Consider the following 24,521-nt stretch of genomic DNA (forward strand, 5'->3'; position numbering starts at 1 on the left):
AAATATTAATATTAGCAAACAGTATTCAGTAAGAAGCTAAAATATACAGTGAAGATGTTTGTAAATTCTACAAGAGTCTCCCAACTACCACTCAGTCAACTCTTAAGAATAAAGATGAGTGAACACTGGAAGCTTGCAGCAACAATTACTATATCCAAATCTTGGGAAGTTTATAAACAGAATTTCATGTCTAGAAACCTAACACTGTATATACTCTGTTTGGAAGACACAGAACAAAGTATCTTGGTGAGCAGTTAAAAGATGTAGCTTCTAGATATTTTTTTTTTTAGAAGGAGGTTCTGACCTTTTGACATTTGCTAACTTCTTGAGGGAAACAGATTCCATTACTAGGATTTCTGCAAATCAACTCTGTCCTCTATCTCCATACTGCTCAAAGCAGAAGTGAGCATTAGTGGTACACCCTGTCTGCACTTCCTTAAGAGAAGGGAGAAAATCACTCACTGACCACACGGTCCAGGCTTCCTCCAGGGGCACCCTGCTCAGCAGGAATTTTACTCAGTGAGAGAGAGAGAAGGAGATTCAACAGGTGAGGGAGGTCAAATTGCAGCACTTGTTTTGGTATTTTGATAAAGTTTACGCATCTCCTTAAGTAATCGAATTTCTATATTCACCTTCCCAGGAAGTGCTGGGGCAAAGAACTGAACCAAGCTCCCTGACTCCACTTCATCTACATTTCTATGCCATCCCCCAAGGCTTGAGCTCCCAATAGCAGATTTTTCAAAGGATGCTTTTTATGGATTTTACCTTTTGAACTGAAAATGAGAAGAACATAAAAATAGTATTTCCCTCCACTGAGTGTGTTGATGTGTCTGATCTCTTAGATGAACTGTAGAAAGTTGTGAATAAATGCAATGTTTGTATCCTAAAGAAGCATAGAGTCCACCCAGAAAACTGCTTAGGGAAGTCCATGGCACGTATGTTATAAAGTAAGTACTGCTTTATCTGTTTGTGTTTGAATTCTTAAGATATTGGCTATTTTTTAGGCAGAGAATAGCTATCTGTTAACTTATGGACATGTACTAATAAGTAGAGATTGATGGTTTGAAAAAAAAAAACAAAGTTTCACATGCTCTTTTTTCTTCATTCTATAGCCAACAACCCATTGCTTTAAAGAAAAAAAAAAAAATGTCGTACTATAACAGAAAGAGCACTGGACTGGGAATGGTGAGCCAGGTTTTTAATCCTGATTTTCTGCTTTGTCCTTGAGCAAATCACCAAAATATGAGTCTCAGCCTCTTAATCTGTGAAAGTAGTAAGTTGAATGAAATTGTGCATGATGTCGAACTTTAGAGTTACAAACACTGTACTAAACTGCCTTCAGAGGGGAGGTAAGAACAATTTTAGGAACTTCAGGGAAGCACCACGCCTGTGATTAGTGAGACGATCGTTGTCTCTGTAGACGGTCCATGGGCAGCACCAAGTGTTTTGACTTCTGGACTTACGAACATGTAGATGCTAGATCCTGACGCTACAGGCCCAGTTCCTGACCAAATCCTATCATCAGAATCCCAGACAGAAACACTGTCAGAAGTCAATTTCTGCTTCAACAGCCTTGCCTGGATGAAATACAGTGTGTGTGCCTCTGAGGTTTAGAAGCAGTGCACAGGAAATCTCAATTTTTGCTGTCTTGTGAAAGTTGCTTGGTTTTGTTTTGTTTTGTTTTTGAGATATTTACTTTTCCAACAGTTGACAGAAAATTTCCAGAGTCTCCATGTGTGATCCCCTTTGATATGAAGAAATCAGGAAAAATGATGCTTTAAATTATCTAAAGTAGTTGAGGTTTAAGAATTAGAATGGTAGTATAAGAGACATTTGCATTTACAATTTCTTACATGAAACATTTCAGAAGATCACGTGAGAATTTTGTTGTGATTTTCTTAAAGATTAATAGTTCCTCTTAATGAGTCACTAATCAGAGGAATGGGGCTTCCCTGAAGTTTTTTAATTAAGAAAAAAAATACATTTGGCTGGAAATAACTTCCATCTCTGTTTATGGGCATGGATGCTGAAAGTCACATCATTCACCAGCAATCATATCATGGTGAATTTGCTTTCAAGAAGACAGTGAAGAAACAGAAAGAATCTCTTCATCTCTGGATTTAAAGCAGATGGTTTTGCACATAATGTCCTATCACATGAGAATTCCATCGTGATTTTTTCATAACAAGTTACATGATAGGTTTGTGCTGTGTGAGGAAATGACAAGCTTTGTGACCCCTGTCAAGGACCCACATCCCCTGTGCTGGGGGTACTCAGAGCTTCAAGGAGCTGAGGAGGTCCTAGAGGTTGCAGAGTTCTCTTGAGTCCATATGAAAGCACAGGGCAAGTGATCATTAGTGTAACGTTTTTCTCACTTCTACGGTGGCAATCAGTGTGTGCTCCCCAAAGTCGTAGGCTGGACACCAGACCCCCAGGCCTCATTGCACAAAGCAGCTCTGCTTCTATCTGTTTTATGTCAAGACATTTGGGGGAGGGAATTTTAATTTTAATAAAAGTCCTTGCAAATTCTTTCTTCAAATTACTGCTCTGAAATATGACATTTACCTTCTTGAATTACTTTAACAACCTCTTGCTCTCGGCAAAAGACATCACCTTCCAGAGGAGGAGCTGTGGCCAAAGTTTTGGTCAAAACCCTGTAGCTCTGAATACCCTCTTCCTGATCAGAGAACCAACGGATTGCTGACACCAAGCAAGGTCACTGTGCTCTTATCAGGAGAGGAAAAGTGTTCGTAACACCCCTGCAAAGTGCCCCAGCTTGAATAAAGCTTACAAGAGAGAACTTATGAGAAAAACTAGGTAGGCTTTCATTCAGGTTTTTAAAATAATTACACCTATTGGACAGCCTTTGACCAAAGCATGAATCAACGTGAGCTAGGCTGGAGCATCCCCGGGTTGGATTTATAATTAATGCCCCCCGCCACACACACACACCTTCAACCATGCGGCATTATTCTTTGACCAAATCCACATGCCTGATTCTCTCTTACCTTATGAAGAGTTGTTGTACCAAGGACTTTGTAAACAAAAATATGGAGCATCCCTCCTCTGACATGCTCAATTTTTGTCAGAAGGCTGGCATGAACTCAGCTCATTTTTTACACTTTGCCCTCTCTTAATCTGGTCAGCTCCCATAACAGAATACCACAGGCTAGGTGGCTTAAACAACAGAAAGTTATTTCTCACCATTCTGGAGGCTAGAAGTCCAAGATGAAGGGGCCAGCAGAGTTGGTTCCTGGTGAAATCTCTCCCTCGCTCCTAACTGCCACTCTGTGTCCTCCCTGTATTCCTCTGTGGTCTTTCCTCTGGGCACCTGTGGAAGGCATGAACTCTCTGGTCTCTTCACATAAGGACACCAAACCAAGCACATCAGAACTCCAGCCTTAGGGTCTCATTTAACCCTGATTTCCTCCCTCACAGCCCTATTTTCTGATGTAATCACACTGGGGCTTAGGATTTTGACATAGGAATCTGGAGGGGACACAGTGCAGCCCATAGCAGCCTCTCTTGAAAATTTTAATTGGCAAGAAAAAGTTGGATGTGAATCAAACATTTTGACATCAAAGAAATTTATTTCAAGGCACATAGAGTGCCTTAATAGTGTTGGGAGCTGGTGTGAGAGCAAAGGAGATCGGCAGAGAAAATAACTAATTCAAGAACACTCAAGCTACCCCTGAAACTCAACCCGAGAGAGTTTGTGAAAAATAGCCTCACTGAGGTGTAAGTAAAAATAATGAAATAAGCTGGATTTTGCTCCCAACTTGGGTCTTAAATTGACCTGCCTCTGTAGTTGATAACGTCAAGATACCTTGTATTGTAATGGGCTTGTTCTGAGCAACTGTGTGCTGCTTTCAGGAATCACCATGCATTCTTAATTTGTGAGATGAAATCTGGAGATAACTGTGGCAAATCTAGAAAAGGTGTTTCCAAACAAGACACAAGCTGATGATCGCACTCAGCATTGGGAGTCAATGGGTGACCAAGAATCAAAGCCACTCTTGTTGATTTCAAAGGGAAATTCTTTCATTCCTTGGTTGCAGTTGGTTGCAAAATTGTCCGATATGTTTGTGTTTAGAATAGCACAGTAAGCCCTCAATAAGTAATTTATATAGTCTTTGGTAGTTTCCAATGTCAAATTCTCTTTTTAACCAGTATTAAAATATCCAGAATTCAACCTTATTTTAAAATTGCAGCAAAGTTTCGAGAGAGCAAAAACTTGGGAGAATGTCAAGATTCAGCCAAGTATAAAATTTTAGGATCTGAATTTATCACCACTTGTGACTATGACAAAAGAATGTTGTAATACAGAATTCAATCATATATTTTGTCAAATTAGGTTATTAAACTTTGTACTTTAAATATATCAATTCCAACTCTTCACTCTTTAATATGTAAAAGAGTTTACTGGAGGCTAGCTTTGAGAGATCAAGATAAATGTTCTGGGAAACGGTCACTTTTTATTTAAAAATATGGGAGTTTTTGTAAAACATACAGATAGAAAGAAAAAGGAAACAAATGAGAAGAAATAATTCAAAGTCATCTGAATATTAATGACATTACATTGGAAATAAATTTTATACTTTGTCTACTTGATTAAGCATTTCTCGTATCATTGAGATAGGAATTTCCTTCATTTTTAATAAAATGCACTTTAGTGAAAGGAGAATGAAAAAACTGGCTTGAAACTCAACATTAAAAAACTAAGATCATGACATCCAGTCATATCACTTCATAGCAAATAGAAGGGGAAAAGTGGAAGCAGTTACAGAGATTTTATTTTCTTGGGCTCCAAAGTCACTCCAGACCATGACTGCAGACATGAAATTAAAAGTTGTCTGCTCCTTGGAAGAAAAGCTATGACAAACCTAGACAGCGTGTTAAAAAGCAGAGACATCACTTTGCCAACAAAGGTCCACATGGTCAAAGCTATGGTTTTCCTGTTAGTCATGTACAGATATGAGAATTGGACCATAAAGAAGGCTGAGCACCAAAGAATCAGAGGCTTTCAAATTGGAGTGCTGGAGAAGACTCTACAGAGTCCCTTGGACTGCAAAGAGATCAAACCAGCCAATCCTAAGGGAAATCAACCCTGAATATTCATTGGAAGGACTGATGCTGAAGCTACAATTCTTTGGCCACCTGATGCGAAGAGTTGACTCACTGGAAAAGACCCTGATGCTGGGACAGATTGAAGGCAAAAGGAGAAGGGGGAAGCAGAGGATGAGATAGTTAGACAGCATCATCAATTCAATGGTCATGAAACTGAGCAAACTCTGGGCGATAGTGGGTGACAGAGGAACCTGAAGTGCTGCAGTCCATGGGGTCGCAAACAGTTAGGCATGACTTAGTGAGTGAACAACAACAACCTTAGTCATAAACCTTAGAAATTCAGTTTAAATCAGCACTTCACAAACATTAACTAGAGAATTCTTACTGCATTGTTAAAGGGAACAAGATCTGGAAAATGTCACTGAGAAATGCATAATATTCCTGTCCTTTAAACTGAACAAAGGAGACAAAACTGTGTCCTTAATGTATAACTTGCTTATAAGATTGGATGTAACTATTAAGCAGTTGTTGGAGAAAAAAGATCCATAACTCAGAAATAGCTATATTGGGATTTCTCATCCATTTCTAGCAGATTGGAATTTTTTTTACTCTTTCCTTCCTCAAAAGAAAATAAGTTTATAGAGATCTATGGAAATCCCAAGTACCTTTTCTAAAAGATGAACAACAGAAGTCTCAATCAAATTTGTTGAAAGCATAGTTTGCTGAAAAGGGTGAAAGGTTAAAGTGTAGAATTATGAGAGCTTGGAGGAAGGGAGATAATAATTTTAAAATAAAACTATAAAGCTCACCAGACCAAAAAGAGTGTGTGATATATAATTTTAAAATACTAGTAGGCAAATTAAAAGGTAAAATAGGACTCTACCATAATGTTAATAAAAAATATAGATCATCCTCCATGTATTCAATACTGCAAATCCTCAGAAAACTTAAATGTTGTCAATAAGATTCAACTTTTGGATGATACTTTTATTTTACTGTAGCCATATAAAACTATTCTATAATGACTCAGTCTGCACACATCAGGGAACTAACCTGGTCTTGAAATAAAACACTCATCTAAAAAATTTTGATTAGACAACCACAAAAACTTGCAGATAATATTTCAAAGTTTGAAGGTGGCTGGGTAATGGTGAGATGGGATATACTTTCCTATGTTAACAAATAATTTCTCTGTGACAATTCTCTTCAGTCTTCATCAGTTTTTATCAGGTTGCTCTACTTATCAAATTGTATGAACATTTAAAGAGTTCAGTTCAGTCACTCAGTCGTGTCCGACTCTTTGCGACCACATGAATCGCAGCACGCCAGGCATCCCTGTCCATCACCAACTCCCGGAGTTCACCCATGTCCATTGAGTCGGTGATGCCATCCAACCATCTCATCCTCTGTCGTCCCCTTCTCCTCCTGCCCCCAATCCTTCCCAGCGTTAGGGTCTTTTCCAATGAGTCAACTCTTCGCATCAGGTGGCCAAAGTATTGGAGTTTCAGCTTCAACATCAGTCCTTCTAGTGAACACTCAGGACTCATCTCCTTTAGGATGGACTGGTTGGATCTCCTTGCAGTCCAAGGGACTCTCAAGAGTCTTCTCCAACACCACAGTCAAAAGCATCAATTCTTTGGCGCTCAGCTTTCTTCACAGTCCAACTCTCACATCTATCCGTGACTATTGGAAAAACCATAGGCTTGACTAGACGGACGTTTGTTGGCAAAGTAATGTCTCTGCTTTTAAATATGCTATCTAGGTTGGTCATAACCTTCCTTCCAAGGAGTAAGCGTCTTTTAATTTCATGGCTGCAATCACCATCTGCAGTGATTTTGGAGCCCCCAAAAATAAAGTCTGATACTGTTTCCACTGTTTCCCCATCTATTTCCAATGAAGTGATGGGACCAGATTGCTATCATCTTAGTTTTCTGAACGTTGAGCCTTAAGCCAACTTTTTCACTCTCTTCTTTCACTTTCATCAAGAGGCTCTTTAGTTCTTCTTCACTTTCTGCCATAAGGGTGGTGTCATCTGCATATCTGAGGTTATTGATATTTATCCCGGCAATCTTGATTCCAGCTTGTGCTTCTTCCAGCCCAGCGTTTCTCATGATGTACTCTGCATAGAAGTTAAATAAGCAGGGTGACAATATACAGCCTTGAGGTACTCCTTTTGCTATTTGGAACCAGTCTGTTGTTCCATGTCCAGTTCTAACTGTTGCTTCCTGACCTGCATACAGGTTTCTCAAGAGACAGGTCAGATGGTCTAGTATTCCCATCTCTTTCAGAATTTTCAACAGTTTATTGTGATCCACACAGTCAAAGGCTTTGGCATAGTCAATAAAGCAGAAATTGATGTTTTTCTGGAACTCTCTTGCTTTTCGATGATCCAGCAGATGTTGGCAATTTGATCTCTGGTTCCTCTGCCTTTTCTAAAACCAGCTTGAACATCTGGAAGTTCACGGTTCACGTATTGCTGAAGCCTGGCTTGGAGAATTTTTAACATTACTTTACTAGCGTGTGAGATGAGTGCAATTGTGCAGTAGTTTTAGCATTCTTTGGCATTGCCTTTCTTTGGGATTGGAACGAAAACTGACCTTTTCCAGTCCTGTGGCCATTGCTGAGTTTTCCAAATTTGCTGGCATATCGAGTGCAGCACTTCCACAGCATCATCTTTGAGGATTTGAAATAGCTCAACTGGAATTCCATCACCTCCACTAGCTTTGTTTGTAGTGATGCTTCCTAAGGCCCACTTGACTTCACATTCCAGGATATCTGGCTCTAGGTGAGTGACCACACCATCATGATTATCTGGGTCGTGAAGATCTTTTTTGTACAATTCTTCTGTGTATTCTTGTCACCTCTTCTTAATATCTTCTGCTTCTGTTAGGTCCATACCATTTCTGTCCTTTGTCGAGCCCATCTTTGCATGAAATATTCCCTTGGCATCTCTAATTTTCTTGAAGAGATCTCTAGTCTTTCCCATTCTGTTTTTTCCTCTATTTCTTTGCATTGATCACTGAGGAAGGCTTTCTTATCTCTCCTTGCTGTTCTTTGGAACTCTGCATTCAGATGGGAATATCTTTCCTTTTCTCCTTTGCTTTTTGCTTCTCTTCTTTTCCTAGCTATTTGTAAGGAATCCTCAGACAGCCATTTTGCTTTTTTGCATTTCTTTTCCATGGAGATGGTCTTGATCCTTGTCTCCTGTACAATGTCATGAACCTCCATCCATAGTTTATCAGGCACTTTGTCTATCAGGTCTAGTCCCTTAAATCTATTTCTCACTTCCACTGTATACTCATAAGGGATTTGATTTAGGTCATACCTGAATGGTCTAGTGGTTTTCCCTAGTTTCTTCAATTTAAGTCTGAATTTGGCAATAAGGAGTTCATGATCTGAGCCACAGTCTGCTCCCGGTCTTGTTTTTGCTGATTGTATAGAGCTTCTCCATCTTTGGTTGCAAAGAATATAATCAGTCTGATTTTGGTGTTGACCATCTGGTGATGTCCATGTGTAGAGTCTAAAGAGTAATACTATTTAAATTTTGATGTTTCTACTTCTTCATGTATATCTCTTCCTGCTTGCTGTTGGCCTGGTCATGGAGTTTATGTTGTCTCTCTGTACAAAAATATTATGGAGTCAAACCGTTTTTCCATCTGCTCTTTTCATTTCATTTATGTTAAGCCTCCTTCCCTTTACAGTAGTCAGAAGATATTTCAGGATTAGGAAAATGATGGAGAAAATGGTATCACTAAGGAACATCTACAACAATGAACCTGGGACATGAACTAGGTCAGTACTTCTTCTCAGAGAGGGGAAACCCGCTACAGGCAAGTCTAACTTCAAGTCTCTTTTCCTTCCATGGTTTTACAGGAAAGGCATTTGACGGTTCTGGTCAAGCAATCAGATGCTTCTTCGAATTGTAATCTCAATGATAATTTCATTGGACCTCCTTTGTTCCTAAGATATAAAATCCCTAGAGCTGTAGAATATCTGTATAAGGAAATGAAACTATTCAAAGGAGAAAACCATCTTACAAATAAATTTGCCATAGAATCTGTGACATAAAATGTTAATTATTTCATCTCAGGAAAAAGAAAGTCCTATAAAAAACTAAATGGTTCCTTAATGGTAGCATTTGCAAAATTTAATTTTTTAAATCATCAGAAACTTATTTTACTGTATGGCTTAATTTAACTTTTGCCCCAATTATTTAGTCAACTCCCCTACTGATATTTTTGAATAATTATTTCCTCAGGTGGAGTGAATGAGTGTGTGTGTATGTGTTCTTATTCTATGTATCTGTCATTTATTTATTTATTTTTTGGCTGTCTCATGCAGCATGTGGGAGCCTAGTTCCCCAACCAGGGATGGAACCCAACCGCCTGCATTGAAAGCACAGTGTCTTAACCACTGGATTGCCAGGGAAGTCCTTGTATTGTTTTCTTGTGTACTCTTGGTTGCTTCCAAGGCTGTCTACTTTTTTACCCACTTGTTTTTGATTCTTTCATCAGTGCTGTGAAATTTTAGCCCGAAACATTTTTAATCTCTGTTAGGTACAACAAGTGTTCCTTCTTTCTCTTCTTTTGCCTAATTTTCTTAGTTCCTAAAACGCACAGGGATTCTGTCTCCTAAGACCTACTATCAGTCATCCCACAACCTCCCTCACTGGCATTTCTTGGAAATTATAATCTCAGAAGGATGTATAAAGATGGACAAAATTAGCATCAAGATGGAAGAGAGCTACCTGGTGCGTTGGCAACCTCTCAAACCAGCTGTCACTCTGTGGAGGAATTACAGCATGACTTTCTATTTTACTTAGGTCCACCTGCCTGTGTTATCTCAGAAGGCAAAAGACTGGGCCCATCACCAGCTTTTAAAAAAATCTAACTACTCAACCCTCTAGTTGGGGTAACTTCTTCCCAGACACTACCTATCATGTGTCATTCATTAGTGGTCTTCATAGGAACTATATTATAAAGTTGAGAGGAGTGATGGACTCCGAGAGGACAGGTGATACTTAGACCCCAAGTCCCACTGCCTCTTCAGGCCATGTTTATGGAACACGATTATTGGAAGAAGTCACATCTTACAATCTGTCTTCTTGTCATGCTGAGGATGAGCACACTTGAACTTGGAGATGGCCTTACAACTTCTGAATGGGAGGGAGGGAGGGACGCTCAGAGATGGTTACAGGACTGGTACCAGCACTTGTCATCACCAACCAGGGAACAGTCAAGGAATCCTTGTGAACACATGTTCTCCTAAGAAATGTGTAATATTACTTCGTCCCCTCTAATGGCATTTTGGGTTGTCAATCTTTAGATAAATATATAAAACCTCAATGCTAAAGCAAAAAATAATTTGAGCGGGAGAAGAGTTAGAGTGAGAAAAATGGCACCCTCTGGATGAAAAGGGCTTCCCTCATGGCTCAGCTGGTAAAGAATCCGCCTGCAATGAGGGAGACCTGGGTTCAATCCCTGGGTTTAGAAGATCCCCTGGAGAAGGGAAAGGCGGTAGTATTCTGGCCTGCAGAATTCCATGGACTGTATAGTCTATGGGGTCGCAAAGAGTCAGACACAACTGAATGAATTTCACTTCACTGGATGAAAATGTTAACAGAATCTCAACGGAGACTTTTTTGTCAAGTTACACACCCTCCCTGGTATTAACTTTAGCAATAGGTATGGAATGCGTGAAGTGCTTAATTTTTATTATACAAATTAAAGACATTAAAATAGGAAGATTTTTTTAGATTCTGCTTGTGGTGTAATTTGTACCTCAAGGTTGAAATCTATTGGAAGGGAAGGATCTGACCATAGATAATCATAACTCATAGTTGTTGGTTGGCTAACGTACAAAGTTAAAATGAGGATAACTAAATATAATATAATTGTGCCTTAAATATAATTTTATTTTTTATATGCATGTACACGGATTCACTAGGTATTTGGTGTAGAAACAAGACCTTGTCTTTGGAGTTGGATATCAGCTTTATATACAAATCCTTAAATGCTTTGTATGTTTTGCAGTTTTTATTTCATTAAAAGGAATTGAGAAGGTCACTTGCAAACCAATCTGAAAAAAAAATTCCTCTGTTACATTTGCCCTAAACATTGACAGTTGTTGGCATTCCCAGACTAAATGGACACCTTGTTTTTTTACTGACTCTCCTTGGCTGAGCCTTTCCAAAGCATTCAGTTTTTTTATAATTCATAACAATTTTTCCCTATGTTATGGTTTTTAATTGGAAACACTGAATAAACATTCATTCATTTCATGGAGTAGTTCACAGTGAGGAGATGACGAAGTTTAGATCATATAATTCCATAAAATTGAGAAAAGCCATTCGTTTTATAACTAAAATAGACACTTGTATGATTAAAAGCTTTCAAACTATGGACTATGAAGCTTCAAATAATTACTCTTTCAGTCTTCAAAAAGATTGCCCCTAAGGAAATACAAACAAAAACATCAAGTCAAGCACCTGTAAACAGAGAACATAAAACTAACATTTTAAATTTGAAAGTGCTAGTGGCCTTTCTGTATTTTCTCACTTTATACCTTTCTGGTGACTTACTAGTGCCCGGAGCATGCTCTGGATTAACATGTTTACTTTCTCTGAAACCTCTAGTCGCCAAGTCTTTTATGTCATGCACCCCTACTCTCTCACCTGGACTCCTACGTGGCAGCTCTAAGCTTTTCAAACCTAGGAGACTTCAAAATAATGTGCCTGCTTAAAAGCTGAGTGATGCCTGTTAAAAGCTAATGCTACTCTGGATAAAAAATAATAAAGGAACAGGAATGTAACCTCTGACCTCTCTGAACCATGAAATGGTTTTTCCAGTAACAGTGAATTTACCTTTTCCAAACAGAGGTCAGATAAGTTGTAGGTAACAGAGTAAATTTGAAACATTATACCTGGTAGACTGACATGTGTTTTTCTTCACATAATGTTGTAAACAATGGTCATGTTTGAAAGGAAGAAACTTAGCACAAATCACCTCAAATTTTAATTTTCTCTCTTGCCCTCCTGTCTTCCTCTTTTTGTATTTTCACCTTCTGAGAAAAATTCAGAAGCAGCCACCTCAGAGCGCGTCCTTTTGCTGGGGCGCCATTGCTTAAAGTAGTCTTGAGCAGACAAGCTTGATTTCAGATACAATTTTTAATGAATCTCTAACCATTATTTCATTTTTATGCTTGTCCTATAAACTGAAATATTCAAAGGTTAATTTATCTATTCAATTTAAAAATATTTAGTGCAATTTGCCAATTTTTCCTTTACACCAAAGGAATCTAATCATTCATTCTGTCTATAAGTTTATTGCAGATGAAATGTCACTTCAGTATTTCCGAGAGCACCTCTTCCATCCTGTGTCCTGTCAGGCCCAGCAAGGATATTTCCAGATTGTCAATCCTCACATCTTCCTGGCTGACTTGTTCTTTCCTGTGTGCAGCCTGACCAAGCCTGCTTTTCTAGAATAATAACTTTCAGCCCCCACGGTCTCATGAGATTTAGTGTCACAAAGGTCTATTTATATTAAACCACACATTTCCATGTAACTGCATATTCTCTGTAATGTTTCCTCCATAGCCAAGTAAACTCAATAAGTTAACTTTTGAGATAATATCTAAAAAGAAAATCTCAGCTGTTTGACTAAAGGATGGATTTCATTGAAATGTTTCACATTTTCAGTACATTGCTTGATAGAAGAACTATTGCATGTAACAGATTCTGAATCAGCTAGAAATGAAATTCTCACAACTGAATATCAGCTCAAGCCACAGAAGAAATATAATAAAGTTCACCTATTGGAAAAAGAGAGTGGATACCATTCTTCTTTGGAAGGTGCAAATATCTTGCATGGATGTGCAGCATCTTTTATCAGTGGAGTGACAAGTTAGTTTCAGAATTACAGATAATTTAACGCAATATTGTTTATTTATTGTATTTTCACCATTTTACATTTTCTTCTTTACAATTCCTATTAGTCACATGTTTGGCTCCATAAATTTATCCTTTCAAGTCCTTATCTTTTCTATCATGATTTTCAACTTTTTAATATTTTTTTTTCTTCTGGGTCTTGAAATATTTTTGCACTTGATCTTCCAGTCAAAGAATTCAATCTTCAGAGGTGATTGTCCTCTCTTGCAGTTTTGTCTACTGAGTTGTTTAATTGGGAAATCTCAAAATGGGAACAATTATAACTAAAATGTTAGGAATTGGAAGAAATTTTTTTTTTAATTTTGTAAAATACCTAGTGTAATGCCTAGGATGTAACAGGTGCCTCATTTTTAAAAAAAGCTAAAAAGAACTTTATTGAAATGCAAAGGTCTCTGGATTGAGTATTTTCCATATCATGGAATTTATATGAAATAATTGATTGCCCCTTACTTATTAGGTTTTGAAAAGCCAACAAAATTCCAGTTTTAATCTCTAATTCGGAATTGCTTTCAGCAGGAATTAGACTGCTATCCTTTATGTGGAGATTCTGTAATACCAATAGGTTAGTGCCTTTTGCTGAGCAATATTTTGCATATTTTATAACTTTCTATTTCCAAGATTGAAGGGTCAGATTTTTTTTTTCTCTAAGACTTAGCTGCAAAATTGATCTAAAATCACTCTTCTCTGACTGTTTCTAACTCCAAGTTCTTTGCCTCTACTGAACTAAAAACATAGTGGTCTACGTGAAATAGAATGGAATTAAGGCTTTGGCTCTTTGGACATTCTGGCAGAGAGAAATGGTGGAGGGGTGGGGTTCTCACTTAGCTACTCATGAAATTGGAGAGTAGCATCCTACTTTGGAGACAAATACTGAAAAACAGAGTGTGTGGAGAATAGCCTGGATTTCTGGGCTCTGTGGATGCCTGTGGGGAAGTCTGTCTGAGGCCCACATTACTGATCTGACCCAAAGTTAAAACAAAAAAAAAAAAGCTGAATCTTTCTTGAGTCCAGGGAAGGTAGAATTCCTCCAGGTGTTTTTATAGAAACAGACAACTTCCTACCTACCAATGATGTGCCATAGAAATGGAAAAAAAAAAAAAATGAGGCAATTTCTTGAAGCTCAGAAATATGGATACCTTTTTACATTTCCACACATTTACCTACTTTGAGTGCAAGAACACTCTAAAATCAAGATGACAAAGCAGTATTTTGCTCAAAAGGGGCTTTTTTTTTCTTCTAATCATTTTAAAACCAGTTCAAGAACCTGCCAAATCCAAAATAATTATGTGAGAGATCTAATCTTCCTCCCATGCTGTTATAAATCATGAAAAACTATGTTCCATTTCAGCTCCATGGCATTTTGGCCGCAAAGTACATGAACAGCGTTTTGAGGGTCACATACCACCCAGCGGAACTAGGGCTATCAGGATACTCAGACATGTCAACAGAAGAAAACAAACCAAGATGCTGAGAGAGAGACTGGCTGCATGAAGAAAGCACACAGGTGAAACAACCACATGACCTGCTGGGAGAGCGATGCCAGCGGAAATAAAGGTGTGACAAGCGCAAAAGCTTGAGGCCAGCTTCCTATGAAATGAAAAATTTAATCTAAGTCTTCAGAGAGTGTAAAGCTTTGCATTTGGAAATTCTGAGAATAGCTGTTCCCAATATTTCCCACTCTGTATTTTTTTCTTCAATTCCATATATAATAGTTTTCACAGTATCATAATTTTCACTCTGTTATCAGAGTGGTTGTCAGCTTTGTTCTAGTTTGATTCCATGATAAGAGTATTCCTTCCTATTTGCAAAGAGAAACAATATGCCAAGTGATGGAAGAAGCCCCTCTTCTCTCCGCCAGCAACTACTCACAGGGGAAATAAAGACAGAGGACACTATCCAAACCCTCTCTAAAAGTTGCAATTGAAAAACACCAGGTTGAAATAATTCTACTCATCAAAGTCATCAAAAAGTTGACCCGGAGGAATAAATGATGTGGGAGGAATTCTTCCAGGCATCCTGGGGAGTTGTTTCGGCCTCCCAAACAGTCCAGCTTCCAGAGAATTATTGAGACAAAAAATAAAAAGTACTTATGACTCAGGTATTTTTAAAATATTTCCTTTTTGTTCCTCAGTGGCTTTTCAAGTCACCCTCTTATGAATGCTCAGCCCTCACACATTTCTATGTGGCAGCACCAAGCTATTCCTCAGATCTTTGTTTCATAAGGAATTGATGAGACAATGATTCAAGATTTGACAAACGGTGTGTGTGTGGATGTGTGTCTTCTTAGCCATGGAGTAGGTGAGTTTAAACTTGAGTTAATAATATAACCTGTGTAGTCAGTACTTGCTATTTCTTATTTTGACCTGTGTGCCTTTTTCACAGATGGCCGCAGGGATCTCTCTCCTCTCACGTGCTCCATACCATGCTGTGCGATCGCCCCCGTTGAGGGTCCCACCCGCTTCTGCTTGGATGGGCCGTGACTGTGTTGAAATCAGTGGAGCACAGTGAGCTGAACAGCTCCTCAGGGCTCTCACACTGGGGGAAGCCTGAGCGACACGGAGAAGCCACGCACGTGTGATCAGTCCGCTTCCCCGCTGAGCCCGCCTTCACTGCGTCCAGCCCAGCGGCAGACACACTCCTGATTCCAAATGGCAGTCCTTCTGACCAACCCCAGCAGAGGCCCCAGATACCATGGAGCAGAAATAAGGCGTCTCTTGGGAATTTTTTTGGGGGGGGTGAGGTGCAGAGTCCTAGGTGCTATGTTTAGTCAATAATAGTAATTTAAATAGAACTGGATACCATGAAATGAAACACTGTCAAAAACCAACACTAAAGTGAAAGTGAAGTCACTCTGTTGGTATCCGACTCTTTGCAACCCCATGGACTGTAGCCCGCCAGGCTCCTCCATCCATGGGATTTTCCAGGCAAGAGTACTGGAGTGGGTTGCCATCGCCTTCTCCAAGAAGTCTGAAAAGCCTGTGGTAAACTAAAAAAGGAGCACCAAGAGACACCCACATCCTCATTCTTGAGGAGACACCTGTCAACATAACCTTGTTTAATCTTGCAGAAGAAAAGATGGAAGATCTTGTGATGGGGCATTTACAGCTTATCCAGGGCTATCATAGTGTCCTATAGGAGGGAGGCGGAGGGAGGCTGGACGCAGAGAGGAGGCCGTGTGAAGCCAGAGGCAGAGATGCGAGTGAGGCAGGCAGGACCACAGAAGATAGAGAGCCAAAGAGGAGGTTCTCCACGAGAGATTTCAGAGGGAACTAAGCCCCACTGACACCTTGGTTTTGCCAGTAAAATCCAATTTTAGATTGGTTCTCCAGAACCGTGAGAGAATGGATCTCTGTTGTTTTAAATACTCCATTTGTGGTACTTTGTTAGCACAGTCGTAGGAATGCAGGTGGCCTTCAGACAATCCATGAAGGCCGAAAGCAACTGGGGAGATTGCTGGAAGCTGGAAGAAAGGAAACCGTCCTGGGGGAAATCAGGAAAACACTGACGAACTCAGCAAGCTGGGGAACAAGGCTTTAAAAGAGGAGCTAGTGCCCGTGGCTTCTCTGGCTGGTTGTGGTAGAAGGTGACAGCAAAGCAATGACCTGAAAAACTAACTATATTCGGTTTTCAAGAGCAACTATACAGACCGTGGGGAAGCAATATACGGCAGAAAAACCTTAAAAAAGAAAGGATCTTCGGTTCACATATCAAACACAGAGAGCTAACAGAAAAAGACTGTCACAGAGTCACGATGTCGAGATGAAACTTTAGGTATGACTGGGAAGCCTTCATGAAGGCCTCAGGAAGATTTACGCTCATGATCTGCCCACATTCAGATGCGCAAACAGCTTCCTAGCGCTCTTCAAGGTCTGCCTCCATTACAGGGAAAAGTAGGATTTTTTTTTTTTTTTTTAAGTCTTAAGAATTCCGCAGAAGTTGCACAAGTGGCCCAATGCAGAAATGGGCTTATTTATAAGAGGTGTGTGAATATAGATTTTTGTCTAAAGGGTTAGGTTCGTAAGTTGACATATAACCAACCCACAAGGGTGTTAAGGAAATGTGTTCACTGACACTGAAAGCAACCGAGATACTACAAAATGAAGAGTCTTTGACTCCCCAAACTCCTACAGACAAAATACAGGATAAAAACAAAATAAATAAAAATCTGCTCAGCTATAAATGTGGGCTACAGCGTATGAAAAAGAAGAATGTCCTGGGAGAGGAAGGAAGGGCCCAGGATGGATCCAAAAGCCTCAGAGAGCATCTCCCAGGCGATTTAAATTCACATCATCCCAGGTTGTGGGTCTGAGCCTTCATCAAAGAACCGGTAACACGGTCCTGCTGGATTTCAGAATTGCTGTGGACAGGAGATTCTGTTTTTGAATAGGCGAGTCTATCAGTGTTATCCTAAGTCTGTTTAACCATCACATGTTTGCTCTCTGGAGTCAGATAACCTGACTCTCTTGCTCTCAGATCAGATTGAGAGAAACCACACTTGAGGAATTGCATCCAAGGTGTCTTATCTACCTGTCGCCTGATTTAGACAACAAGAATCTGGAGCTTGAGCCTGAGATAGAAGCCAAAATAGAGTGAGGCTTTTGGAGTCTCAGAAGAGAGTGACTGTATTTTGCAGACTGTGAGATTTGAACTCTTGTAGCCTGACGGTGAATTTGGCATATTCTATTTCCTGAAGATGGGCACCAAATGTATCCCACACAGAATGTGCTTCTGAAATGTGCTTTGTGACTCTCCCATAAAGAAATGCAGTCTAAGTACGTCCCTAGTGGTCCAATGGCTAAGACTCCAAACTCCCAACACAGGGACCCAGGTCCCATCCCAGGCTGGCACTAGACCCCACATGCCACAACTAAAGATTCCACGTGCATAACTAAGCCAAGTCAACAGAGAAAAGGAAAACAGAAGTGCAACCTATTCTTCTTCCTTCAGTCTGCACAGGCTTGTGCTGGTTTCAGTCCATCGAGTGCAGGGCAGGTGCGGCCACCTGACCTCGAGGCTGGGTCATTCACCCAGCTTCTCTGGTGGTCCAGGTCATTTGAGACTCACTCTCTGGACTCTGCCTCTGTGGTGTCCTCCCCCAGAGCCTCCCCACTGTGCCGTGTGTCTCCCACCCCGCATGGAGGAGGCGCAAGTGGATGCCCCTCATCAAGAGTCCCAGCTGAGTCCAGCCTTTGAGTCACCCCAGGCCAGACACCAGACATGTGAGTGAGGAACCCTCCAGATGACTCTGTACCTCAGATATTTGAAACTCCCTCAGCGGAGGCCCCAAACATTATGTGGCAGTCACAAGCCATCCCTGCTATGCCCCGTCTGAATTCCTGACCGGTAGAATCAGTGGCCATAATACAACTATTGCAGTTTCACAGTAATAAATACGGATATTTTATTACACAGCAACCAAAAGAAGAATAGATCAAAGAGGACAAAATCATGGCAGAAGTGACTAAAGTAATGCGGAGAGGTAAACAAATATTACTACTACAACTGAGTTTGTTTACATGCCTCAGCAACATCAGCAATCGGGCTTTTGTGACACACAAAGGCCCTGGAAATGGATAAATGAGGCCATTAGTGCTCCATGTAATATACACAGTTCATGATTAACATGCGAAAACCAAACACGTGCACAACAGCGGCACGGAGGAGGCATGCCCTTCAATATGTTTCTGTGTCATTATTAGAGAGATGCTTGGCAAGATGTTAAGCAAGTTTGTTTTTCAGTCTGCCTGATTTGCCAAAATACCAGTGATTTTTAAGAGAGAGGATTGGAGGCGGGGAGAGGGGAGAATGGAAAGGAATCTTAAACTATCAAAGAAACCATTTTAATGAAAACAAGACTTCATAGCAAAGTTGCCAGATATTCCAGTGGACTCACAGCATTTTTAATTCCTAACAGCACACAAGATGCTTTTTCTGTGATAATTTGTTTCCTTCACAAACACATGGATGCCCTTTGCAGACAGCGTGCTACTACTGACTAGGTCTTCGCATCTCTTGTTGCAAACATGGTGCAGTGTTCGTGCGTAAGAAATACAAGGTCTTAGACCGAACTATATCCTCTTTATAAACAACATTTTAAAAGGCAACAGAATCAGTGTATTGTTCTGATTTGACACACATTTACCTGCTCAGATTAAGGGGAACAAGATTTCCAGGTGAGCAAGTCTCCTTATCCTAAGGAATAATAACAAATGGATGCAGTTATCCAAGGAGGTAGCCAGGTTCATAATGAAGAATTGTATCGAGAGTGATGCTAGCATGTCACCAAGTGCAGAAAGTGGGAATTGGACCATTTACTCAATACACTGGGTCTCTGTTACTGCAAGACAAATTACCAGAATGCAAACAGCTTCAAACAACACCCACTTATTAACTTACACTCCAAAGGCCAGAAGTCCAGAGGGGCTGAGTCCCCTGTCCAGAGTCCCACAGGTTGGGTGCCTGAGGCTGGCTGGGCTGGACTCCATCGTGGCTCCTGGGGAAGAATCGGCTTCTAAGCCTGTTCATGTTGCTAGCAGCATTTGCTTCCTTCTAGAGGACTGTCCTCTAAGGGGTGGCGAACTCCCCTCACACAGCATCTTTCTCATGCTGAGAATCACTGTGACTTTCTCTTCTACAACCAGTTGGAGAAGTTTAGAAAGTTTATGTGACTATTCAGCCACCTTCACCCTCTCCCTATCTCCAGGTGAACTGATTAGTCATCCTAACATCAGTGGAACCACATTGCTGAAAAAAGGAAGAGGTCTCAAAGTGACTTTCAGCCCTCCCTATACAATGATCAATTTCAGCTCTTAGGCGCTGTGGCCTGTCAACAGGCTCTGAGTTTCAGAATCACAAAGCATACTTTGAGTTCAACTTCTGTCTCTGACCAACTCTGCAGTGGCAGATGTATCCATTTATCACACTCCATTTGGGGGGGGGGGAGAAGGAAATGCTACATATTCCATAGGGTTTGTGTGAGAATTAAGTGAGCTGATAAGTGTAAAATGGATCTCATCCTATGCTTTTTCCCTAACGAGCACTCAAAAGAAATAGCCAGGACATGGAAGCAACCTAGATGTCCATCAGCAGACGAATGGATAAAGAAGCTGTGGTACATATACACAATGGAATATTACTCAGCCATTAAAAAAAATACATTTGAATCGGTACTACTGAGATGGATGAAACTGGAGCCCATTATACAGAGTGAAGTAAGCCAGAAAGAAAAACAACAATACAGTATACTAATGCATATATATGGAATTTGAAAGATGGTAACAATAACCCTATATGCGAGACAGAATAAGAGACACAGATGCATAGAACAATTTTATGGACTCTGAGGGAGAAGGTGAGGGTGGGACATTCTGGGAGAATAGCATTGAAACATGTATATTATCATATGTGAAACAGAACACCATTCCATGTTCGATGCATGAGACAAGGGCTCAGGGCTGGGGCAATGGGATGACCCAGAGGGATGGGATGGGGAGGGAGGTGGGTGGGGGGTCCAGGAAGGGGAACACATGTAAACCCATGGCTGATTCATGTCAATGTATGGCAAAAACTATTACAATATTGTAAAGTAATTAGCCCCCAACTAAAATAAATAAATTTATTTAAAAAAATTAATAAATAAATTAAAAAAAAAAAAAGAAATCCCCAAGCTCTGTCTGCCCTTCTATAAAACTACACGTGAGCTATGAATATACTTACAGAACAATCTTATTTTGGGGGGAAGTAGATTCTGGTTTTAATCATAAAGTGTTTTCACTCAGTTGTGTCTGACTCTTTGCAACCCCATGGACTGGAGCCAACCAGGCTCCTCTGTCCATGTGATTCTTCAGGCAAGAATACTGGAGTGGGTGGCCGTTCCTTCACCAGGTATCTTCCTGACATAGGGATCGAACCCGGGTCTCCTGCTTGGCAAGCAGATTCTTTACCATCTGAGCCACCAAGTAAGTTACTAATTCCTATATTTGTCACAGTTCAGAAAATTTAAATGATGTAGATAAGTCTACTTACTCACATTTTGTTGATGAAATTAAGAGAATGATTTAAGTAGCTTCTCCAGGATTACTAAATATGTTAATGGCAGGATCTGGAAAATTCCAGAAGAGTCATCTCCTATTGCAGAGCAAGCCCCAAGGCATACACAAACCCAGGGGCCATAATGCTACCTTCAGGGTCATTCTCACCTCTTCCAAAATTTTCTACCCTAAAATGCATGGAGATTCTGTTGAAACGAGATAGGAGCCAAACAAATTCAAATAGCAAGTTAACCTAGATCACAATTTGGTTTAAGAACGGAGAACTACTTGCCAATCCAAAGTGCATATCTTATGGGTTCAGAAATATTACCTTCCTAAGTTTATTTATTCCTGTTTTTCTGTACAGAGCATCCTAGAGAAATCACCCACTTTACACTGAGTTGTTGGTAATAACTAAGGAATGGACATAGGAAGTCACAGAGATTTGAAGGAAAACAGATGTTTCTAGGTTGGTTTTTTTTTCCACAGATACTGAAAAAAAAAAAAAGCTTAGAGAAACATGCCTTGCTTGAGTGCAGTTTTCTCAAAAAAAAAAAAAAAAAAGGCAAAAAAAGCTACATTTCTCCTATAAATGGTTTCAAAAACACCAGCTATGAAAAACTACCACCAAAATCATATTAGACCAGACCAGAAAGTTGGCATTTATAGTGACTCATCTGCAACTATTCCAGAAATTTGGAAGCACGAGCTGGTTTCTATCATTGGAGTTTGGAAAGGAAAAAAAAAAAAAAAAAAAGCTGAAGGGATTTTGGAAGTAGATTACTGAGGAAAACTAAAATGTGATTTCCCACTTAGTTTTTTTTTTTAATTTTTGGAAACTTTCTAACTTATGGAAATGTAGGTGAATTAAAATATTAGAGTTATGATTATGAATAAATAAATGATTGAGGATTCACATATGTTAAGATAAAATTTAACATCAGCTTTTAAGAGATAAATGCAAATTATTTTCCTATTTAGATGTTTTGTCTAAATTCTCTTCGATTCTTTGCTCATTCCTTTCCGTTGGCCAGTCCAGTAAAAGAACTCAAGCTACATAAGACCTGCTGGTCTGAGAGCTGTATTTCAATTTCCAAATCACTAGTAATCCAAAGTAACAGTCACAAATGCTTTGTCAATTAAAAAGTTAAGCTGGAAGTTTTACTAGTTTTTTATACCTAGTCTACCTAACAAAGACTTGATTAAGGAAAACCGAGAGTATAGAAACTAACTCCTATGTAAGTGAGGCGGTTTCCATAGCGTCTAGAGAAAAACAGATATGGGCTTCCCAGGTGGCTCAGCGGTAAAGAACCTGCCTGCCAGTGCAGGAGCCACAAGAGACAGAGGTTTGATCCCTGGGTCAGGAAGATTCCCTGGAAGAGGAAATGGCAACCCACTCCAGTATTCTTGCTGGGATGATTCCATGAACAGAGAAGCCTGGCGGGCTACAGTCTATAGGGCCTCAGAGTCGGACATGACTGAGCACACACGTGCACACACAGAAACAGGCAAGTCTCTAAGGAAGAATATAGTATGATTACATGTTACATGTTATATCGTTTTTCTTCCTTACCCTCCTTACTTCTGCTTCATTGACTACACTAAAGCCTTTGTGTGAATGACAACAAACTGTGGAAAATTCTTCAAGAGATGGGAATACCAGACCACCCTACCTGCCTCCTGAGAAACCCGTATGCAGGTCAAGAACCAACAGTTAGAACTGGACATGTAACAATGGACTGGTTCTAAACTGGGAAAAAAGTACATCAAGGCTGTATACTGTCATCCTGCTTATTTAACTTATATGAAGAGTACATCACGAGAAAAGGCAGGATGGATGAACCACAAGCCAGAATCAACATTACCAGGAGAAATATCAATAACTCAGATATGCAGATGAGACCACCCTTATGACAGAAAGTGAAGAGGAATTAAAGAGTGTCTTGATGAAGGTGAAAGAGGAAAGTGAAAAAGTTGGCTTAAAACTCAACGTTCAGAAAATGAAGATCGTGGCATCTGGTCCCATCACTTCATGGCAAATAGATGGGGAAACAATGGAAACAGTGACAGACTTTATTTTCCTGGGCTCAAAAGTCACTGCAGATGGTGACTGCAGCCACAAAATTAAAAGATCCTTGATACTCGGAAGAAAAGCTATGACAGAACTAGACAGCATATTAAAAAGCAGAGATGTTACTTTGCTGACAAAGGTATATATAGTCAAAGCTATGGCTTTTCCAGTGGTCATGTATGGATGTGATATTTGGACTATAAAGAAGGCTGAACTCTCAAGAATTGATGCTTTTGAGCTGTGGTGTTGGGGAAAACCCTTAAGAGTCCCTTGGACTGCAAGGAGATCAAACCAGTCAATCTAAAGGAAATCAATCCTGACTATTCATTGGAAGGACTGATGCTGAAGCTGAAACTCCAACACTTTGGCCACCTGATGGGAATAACCGACTCATCAGAAAAGACCCTGATGCTGGGAAAGATTGAAGGCAGGAGGAGAAGGGGACTAAAGAGAATGAGATAGCTGGATGGCACCAGTGAGTGGATGGACATGAGTTTGAGCAAGCTCTGGGAGTTGGTGATGGACAGGGAAGCCTGATGTTCTGCCCTTGGACACAACAAAGCAACTGAACACAATAAGTTCAGTTCAGTTCAGTCGCTCAGTCGTGTCCGACTCTCTGCGACCCCATGAACTGCAGCATGCCAGGCCTCCCTGTCCATCACCAAAATCCTGGAGTTTACCCAAACCCATGTCCATCGAGTCGGTGATGCCATCCAGCCATCTCATCCTCTGTCACCCCCTTCTCCTCCTGCCCCTAATCCTTCCCAGCATTAGGGTCTTTTCCAATGAGTCAACTCTTCGCATGAGGTGGCCAAAGTATTGGAGTTTCAGCTTCAACATCAGTCCTTCCAATGAACACCCAGGTCTGATCTCTTTTAGGATGGTCTGGTTGGATCTCCTTGCAGTCCAAGGGACTCTCAAGAGTCTTCTCCAACACCACAGTTCAAAAGCATCAATTCTTCGGCGCTCAGCTTTCTTCACCGTCCAACTCTCACATCCATACATGACCACTGGAAGAACCATAGCCTTGACTAGACGGACCTTTGTTGGCAAAGTAATGTCTCTGCTTTTAAATATGCTATCTAGGTTGGTCATAACCTTCCTTCCAAGGAGTAAGTGTCTTTTAATTTCATGGCTGCAATCACCATCAGTAGGGATTTTGGAGCCCCCAAAAAATAAAGTCTGACACTGTTTCCACTGTTTCCCCATCTATTAAACCCTCCATAAAACTGGTCTGACTCTCAAATTAGTTGTTGCACATAATTAAATATCTTTTCTCCTTATAAATGAAGAACAAATAACTTAGCATCATTTGATCCGGTCTCCTCTCCCACATTTTTCACTGTATTTCATATTATGCTTTAGGACTGATATTCCTAAAACCCAACTCTGAATATAATACCTGCTA

The 24,521-nt window shown here is 40.1% G+C and overlaps 1 protein-coding gene and 1 long non-coding RNA gene across 2 annotated transcripts in view; one reads left to right on the forward strand and one right to left on the reverse strand.

Moving 5' to 3' along the window:
• VEGFC (vascular endothelial growth factor C) overlaps window positions 1–725 on the forward strand; it is a 78,866-nt gene extending 78,141 nt beyond the window's left edge. The window contains exon 8 of the mRNA XM_081521999.1: window positions 641–725. The gene's annotated coding sequence lies outside the window, so the exon portion shown is untranslated. The remainder of the gene's footprint in view (window positions 1–640) is intronic.
• Window positions 478–22,755, reverse strand: LOC145518184 (uncharacterized). Its single transcript, XR_014062727.1, has 3 exons — window positions 22,716–22,755; window positions 21,042–21,230; window positions 478–3,331 (listed from the first exon to the last, which is right to left on the reverse strand). It is a non-coding gene; the product is annotated as an uncharacterized LOC145518184 (long non-coding RNA).
• Window positions 22,756–24,521: the final 1,766 nt, after the last annotated feature.

Source organism: Giraffa tippelskirchi, chromosome 8, assembly GCF_054371585.1.
Source record: "Giraffa tippelskirchi isolate mGirTip1 chromosome 8, T2T-mGirTip1v1.2.pri, whole genome shotgun sequence".
Taxonomy (NCBI): Eukaryota; Metazoa; Chordata; class Mammalia; order Artiodactyla; family Giraffidae; genus Giraffa; species Giraffa tippelskirchi.